This window comes from Dama dama, chromosome 1 (assembly GCF_033118175.1).
Source record: "Dama dama isolate Ldn47 chromosome 1, ASM3311817v1, whole genome shotgun sequence".
In the NCBI taxonomy this organism is placed as follows: Eukaryota; Metazoa; Chordata; class Mammalia; order Artiodactyla; family Cervidae; genus Dama; species Dama dama.
The window spans coordinates 54,927,070-54,934,044 of NC_083681.1; positions in this window are offsets into that span (position 1 = coordinate 54,927,070).

Consider the following 6,975-nt stretch of genomic DNA (forward strand, 5'->3'; position numbering starts at 1 on the left):
ATCTCTGTACGACAAACGTTTCTTGTAGTATTCATTCTAAAGTGACATATTCTGCATTTTCTCCATGCTAAGATACATTCTCTCCCTCCAATTTAAAAGCTTTGAAATTGAGATGCAACATAAAACCAATGTTCGTTTACATAGAACTATTTTTTAAATTCTCTCCAAAGCTACTATTTAATTAAAAGTGTGTCTCACAACTAACAGCCTCTTAGAATTGAGAATTGAGGGCAGGAGCTGTGAATGTGGGAGATGCTGATGGAGTCAATGGGAAGGAAAGAGATAGCAGTAGCACTCCCTGCACTGGGATGATGCCTGGTTCTCTGCCCCAGCTGTCCATCAAAACCCTGCATCCTTCCCTGCTGACTCCTATCCAGCCTTTGTGACCTAGCTCATATCACTCTCCTCTAGTAAGTCTTTCCAGGTCCTTTGGCATGAAGCTCATCCTTTCTAATTTCATCTAGAGGCGTTTTTCCTTTCACAGCATTTCAGGGACATGATAGAACATAGAGCTGACTTTCTCCTCAATCATGGGTGATATTTGCAACTTTGCCTTAACAGATGAAAAGACTGAGACCCAGAGGAGGGAAGCAACTTGCCTAGCCTCTCTCTCAAGAGCACAGAAGAGAAGGGAGTGTCTAGGTTTTTCTCATCAGTGTTCAGGCTTGTTCTGGGATCAATAACCATGACGAGCTGGTTAGCCATCACATTAGCGGTCACTTGGCCTCAGAGAAAGTGGTATTCCATTCTGTGGTGAGGTCTGACCATGACTGTACAATAAACACCATGACATCTGAGCTCAGAGTGGTGAAGTGGCTTGCCCAATGCCCCACAACTCCCAAGTAGCAGCCCTTGGACTGGGTCTCCTCACACCAGACCTCTGCCCTTTCCCCTGTTCCTTATGGCTGGGCTGTCCAACCTTCTCTCACTCTGATGTTTCCAGGTCTTGGCCAGGCCTGCCTCCACTCTCACCAGCAGGAAAGGGACAGCAGCTCTTCCAGGCCCGCCTCAGAGAGTGAGAACCCAGCCCCCTGCTGTCACTGGGGCTGTGGTCTGCCCCCACCCCGCCCTTCCCACGCCCATAGATGATCTAACTGTTCTAGAGCTGGGTTCGAATCCCGCATCCAGCACAGCAAGGAGCATGGGTCCCTGCCCAAGCCCCAGACTCCAAAGCAGAGGGCAGTAGGGCTGGAGGAAGTCGCCAGGCAGGTGCACTGTGACAAGTCAGCTGGGGATGACTCTGCCAGTCCTTCAGGTTGTCATGAAGACTGAATTGACAATGTCTGTGAAGACCCTTGGTGCACTCTCAAGTGCTACGGCAGGGTTGGGGCTGGCGGTGCAGTGTGTACAAGGACACAGGCTCTGGCTCTGGACGGACATTGACCATGTGACTGCAGGCAGATAATGTCTTTGAAATTCAGTTCTCTCATGGGGATAAAATACCAACCTCATCAAAATATGAGTCTAAACGAGATTATATACATAAAGCATCTTACACAGTGCCTGGCATATAGGAGGCACTAAATAAATATTAAATTCCTCCCTAAGTATAAGCATCATTACATGAAGCACAGCAGAAATCAATACCTTAATTCTATTATTCTTAATCACACTGACAAATCTTATGCTATGGGTAGGGATTCTAACCTCAATGAGAACTGAGATCACTAATGACTAAAGCACCAGCAGCCATCTTTGTGTTTAGTGATCTGTCTTTCAAGAGGACTGCGAAGCTGGAAAATGAACTGCAGCCCAGAGGAAAATGCCACTATGTAATGGAGGTAAATTAACAATGCACATCTCCCTCCACACTGTTTCAGGTCTGCTCCCCTTTCCTATAAAAAGGTTGGAGCTGAGACACAAGCAGGTTCTAAAGAGGGCAATGAAAATTATATGGGCTGTGGTTTGAGAAGGGAAGGAAGAGAAGAAAAAAACAAGGCAAAAATTACTTGACTTGGAAAGGAAAGGGTAAGACGGGTGATAAATAGAAGGGTATTATATGGCAGGGGAGGGTGGTGAGTCACATGCCAAGGCTGTTATTGTGGCAGGGTCTGGGGGGACCAAAGGGATCATGTCTCAAGACTTGGAACACTTTGGAATAAAGATTATACAAATCACAGACGCTATTAATTATGATTAACAGTGACCAGTGTGGGATTTGCTTTTTAGTTCAACCATGTTCTCTTTTTCTAAACATGCCCAGAACGTGCAGGCCAGACTTTACCACACACCCCACCTTTGAAAGGCTCCATTCCTATGGCCAGTTCACACAGACAAGGGATTGAGGCTCAGCATCTCCTGGAGGAGTCATCTGACCAGAGGGTAATGGCCAGCTCCTAAGCAGAAATTTCAAGAGTTTTCATGGATTGGTCCCTAATTGCCTTTACATCTTTACCTCCAGTTTCTTTCCTCTCCCCTGAATCTTCCAGCCACTCTGAATTTTCCATTGATCCTAGAACACATCTTTTGTGCATTTATTCAACAAATATGGAGCACCAGCTACACGTCAGGCACTACTAAAGGCAGTGGGATACAACCACAGCAAACACTATAATGTCCCAGCCCTTGTAGAACTTACATACTAATGTAGGAAGTCAACTCATTTCTAGAAAAAGGTAGGCTAGTTTCAAAAGGGTCATCAGAGAAAGTTGCACTGTGGAGATAATATTTAAGCAAAAATCTGAATAATGCAAAAAAAAAAAAAAGAGCTAGGAGTTAATTAGGCTAACAGCTTTCAAGGCTCAGTAAGTGTAAAGGTCGTGAACAGGCTTCTCTGAATTCGCTTGAGTGATCATCGTAACTGGGCAGAGTGAACAAGAATCAGACTAGAAAATGTGGCCAGAGGTAGGCATGGACCAGGTTACGTAGGGCCTTAGGGTCATGGTCAGAGTTTGGATTCTGGCCTAAGACCACTGGAAGGGTCTGAGAAGAGGAGGTTCATGATAACTCTGCCTGTTACATGGAAAATAGACTTGGAGGAAAAGATAAGTGAGAGGTGATAGGGGTGTGAACTGAGGTGATAATAGCAGAGGTCGTGAGAAGTAACTGGGAGCAACTGATTGGCTGGCACTTGAAGAATCAGTAGCCTAACAACTGGCCACCAGGGTCAATGACTTATCTTTGTAGACAAAACACCTGGCATAATGTTGGTCATGATGTGTATTAAATGGAACTGGAAACAGCAACTTATCTTTTGGAAAAAAGATTTTCATGTAACTAATCTTGAGTTTTCCATTTCAGAATGCTACACAATCCTTCCAAAGATGAGAAAAATAAATATGTTTTAGAAAATAAGGAAAAGATTGAATTCCCCATACTCTCACCACCTAGAAACAAACATTAGTAATTTGATGTACTTCCTTCCACCCCAGTCTTTTCACACCCACTTTTTTATTTTAAAGGTGAGGATTTCCATTCTGAGAAGCAGCCTACTCTACCAGCATCAGTTGGTCAGGATTTGACTCTTACTCCACAGCTGAATGGCCTTTTACAAGTCACTTTCAAATCTACAAAACAAGGATAGTAACACCTACTGCCTCAGATTACTGTGAGCCTAAACAAAATGATTCATACAAAGTGCCTAATACGACGCTTGGAACATAGTAAGTGCTCAATATATAGTAGTTGCTATTAATAAAAGGAAGTCCAAATCCCACAAGACACAATTATAAGGAAAGCTTTCAACATCTCATTTTTTAGGAAAAAGGCTTTGCAAACCCACAATCTAACCGCATGTACCATTCCAAAGAAAAATAATCATACCAAGAATAGGAATTTGCCAAATAAGATGTAAGCAATACCAAATATTTTTAAAACCAAAATTTTACGGTAACACAAAATAGCAATGTGCCAAGAACTAACCCCAGGCTCTGGCCTGTATAATAAATCTCTTTCCTATAAAGCTGACATACTTATGGGATTACCGTTTACATTAATAAGTTTTAAGGGTGGACACTGCTCACCTGCCAAGAAATGGTTCTTTCAGGCTTTCCATCTCCAGCTTTGGCTGTGTGGTGGGACGGACCACGGCACCATCAGGCACTTCTGCTCTCCCTGGCCTCTGCCACCACCGAGTGGTCTGATCCTAAGCAAGCTGTCCTGTTTAGTCATCTGTAAAATGAAGTGCTGGCTATACAATTCTGCTGCTCTAAAGCTTTTATAACCATGCAGATTTTAATATGTATAATACTGGTTTAAGTAAGAACTATCACTTCTTAACCAGCAATCTTGAAAACCTTATACAGCATACTGAATATCAGAATGATCATCTGGGGCTTTTTTTTTTTAACCAGGGGGTGGAGGGGGGGCAGAGAGATGAATCACATTATATGGATTTATTTCTATACTAAAATTGTCACATTTTGAGAAGGAAGTGAGAGGTTAACTTAAAAAATATTAGGGGTTATGTGGTCCCATGGTACATACCATTTTCACAGGTGGATTTTCTTAGCAAATGTTACTTTCTCAGTGGCTTCAAACTTACTCCAAATGGACCTCTTATTATGTTGGTGGTCAATTTGGCTTACTTTTACATACCATTATCACTCATTAATTAGATGAGGTAATATATGAGAAAATAAACGTTGCTGTTTTTATAGATTTCTGCAAAAGCTGTTGCCTATCCTCTGATTTCTACACTCAACGTTGACCATCTACTCTTAGGTATATTCCAGGAGACGTGCTGGACCCACACAGGTTCTTGCTGGGCTTACATCTAGTAGAAGATCCATCCAAGCAAACCTGAGAGGTTGTGTAAGGGACACTTGACTCAGATTTCAGGGGAGGGGAAGGCCCTAGGGAAAGTGATTCTCAGCTGAAGTCTGAAGGTGAACAGCAAGGGTTTAAGGGTGATGAATGGAGACAAGAGCGTCTCACTCTCTTCTAGGTCTAGCTAGGGCATCACCTCCTCTAGCTGCTCAGGGCTCTCCCTTCACACCTTAGGTTTTCCTGAAGCTGGGTGACTGTGGTTTGTTCCAGGCAGTCCTGCTGTTGTTCTGGCACTAACTAGTAATAGTGACCCCTTACACTATCAAAAGTGCCCTGGTTGGAATGATCAATGATAGGATTGCTCTATCCTAGTCCCGCTCCTGGCTTGCATGTCTGGTTCCCCCACATGTCTGAGCTCCCTGAGGATATGGGCTCCATCTTACCTCTGAATCCATGGCATGGGCTTCATCTCATTCATCTTTGTATCCATGACCCTAGTCTCATGCCTGAGGCTCAATTCAGATTGAACATCACAGGCATTCAATACAATATTTGAAGTAAGAATGAAAAGCAAATATGAGACAAAGAATTAGACTCGCAAATCTTTACATCATGTTAAAATCATGGTTACATCTTTTACTAGCTGTGTGGCCTTCTAATCCTTAGGTTTTCACCTGAAAAATTAGGGATAATATTACCTTTTTCATAGGTGGAAAGGTTTAAAGGAGATAATTCAGGTAAAGTGCTTGAGCACAGCAGTGAAATTCAGTGAGAACTCGTTTGCAGCAGCTGCAACCAGACAATGACGAGCACAGCTCCTGCTGCTGCAACCCTGCTCTAAGAAAATTAAACTAAAACCTAATGAGCATCCAGTAGGCACTCAAGAATTGTGCACTAAACAAATCTTGGCCTTATGCTAGACCAAGCTGGCAGTAGACCAGATTCTTGGATTACAAAATGCATTAAATTACAATTTAGTGAGACTTCCCCAGTAGTGGTCCAGTCGTTAAGATTCCATGCTTCCACTGCAGGAGACACATGCTTCCACCCCAGGGTTTTATCCCTGGTCAGGGAACTAAAATCCCACATGCCACAAAGCGTGGCCAAAAAGATAAAAAAAATTACAATTTGGAAGTCAAAAGATTGGACTCTTTTAAGTTCAGTGTAAATAATAACAGAAGAAAAACCCACCTCATATCCACAAGAACCACAGAACACAGAACATAGTCTCACAGAAGCACTATCTGGCCACATTTTAAACATGTTAATTAACAGCACTTAAACTTCATCTTTGTTAGAACCATGCCCTCTTTTAAAAGTTATTTTTCTGTAAGCATGCCAACTTGGATATTTGGGCCCATCTCCTCTCTTTTTGAACTGTCAGCCTCTCAAGTTTTATGTGATTAATGTATATAGAGAAAAGTAGAAAAGGCTTCAGATTGAGTCAACAGTAGTTTTCTTGATCCCTCAATTATAATATCCTTTTTGCAGTATATCCTTGTTGAACATTTGGAATGAATTAAAACTTTAAACTTCCAGATGTTTAAACTACTACTGTAAATTCAAACTCATTAAAAAGGGCAGATTTACTACCTCTACTTAGTTTTGAAGTCTGTTGTTCACCCTGTCCAAATAATTTATGAAACCAAATACAGTGGTAAGTAGTGTATTCTATTTATACAGTATTCATGGTGAGAAATAAGGGGCATGTAAAAAGGTCTGGAAATTAACTGCCATTTTAGCCAACCTATAGATCACACTTATTGTTGTTTCTAAGCTAGTAATTGTTTCCTGAAACTGATCTAGAAGATTTTTATGCTAATCTGTACTAAAAATTACTTTGCTTTTTCTGGCCACAAAAAGCTGGCTAAAGAAGAACATTTGATTACAGCAGAAGACAGCTGCACCCACTCTCGTGAAGTAAATGGACCTGGATCTACAGTCCTTTGTGGTAGTGCCTTGGCAGCCAAACAAAGGTGGCAGCATTTCTACACCTAGTTTGTAAAGTCTCAGAAGTTTTGGGCTTCACTTTTTTTTTTTTTACAAGTAACCCATGTTGACTATAATGAGCACATTTTTAAAGATGCTGTGCTGAATGTTGGCAATGGATAAAGCAAGAACATGAAAGAGGCCCATTCCTAAAGCAAATATTTCTTTTACAAATCTTAAGAATGAAGTGGCTTTCACAATCAATTTTAAGACTGAAGGACTGGATTGAAGTACCTAGTTCTGGCATTTATTAGCTATATAATCTGAGGCAATTCATTT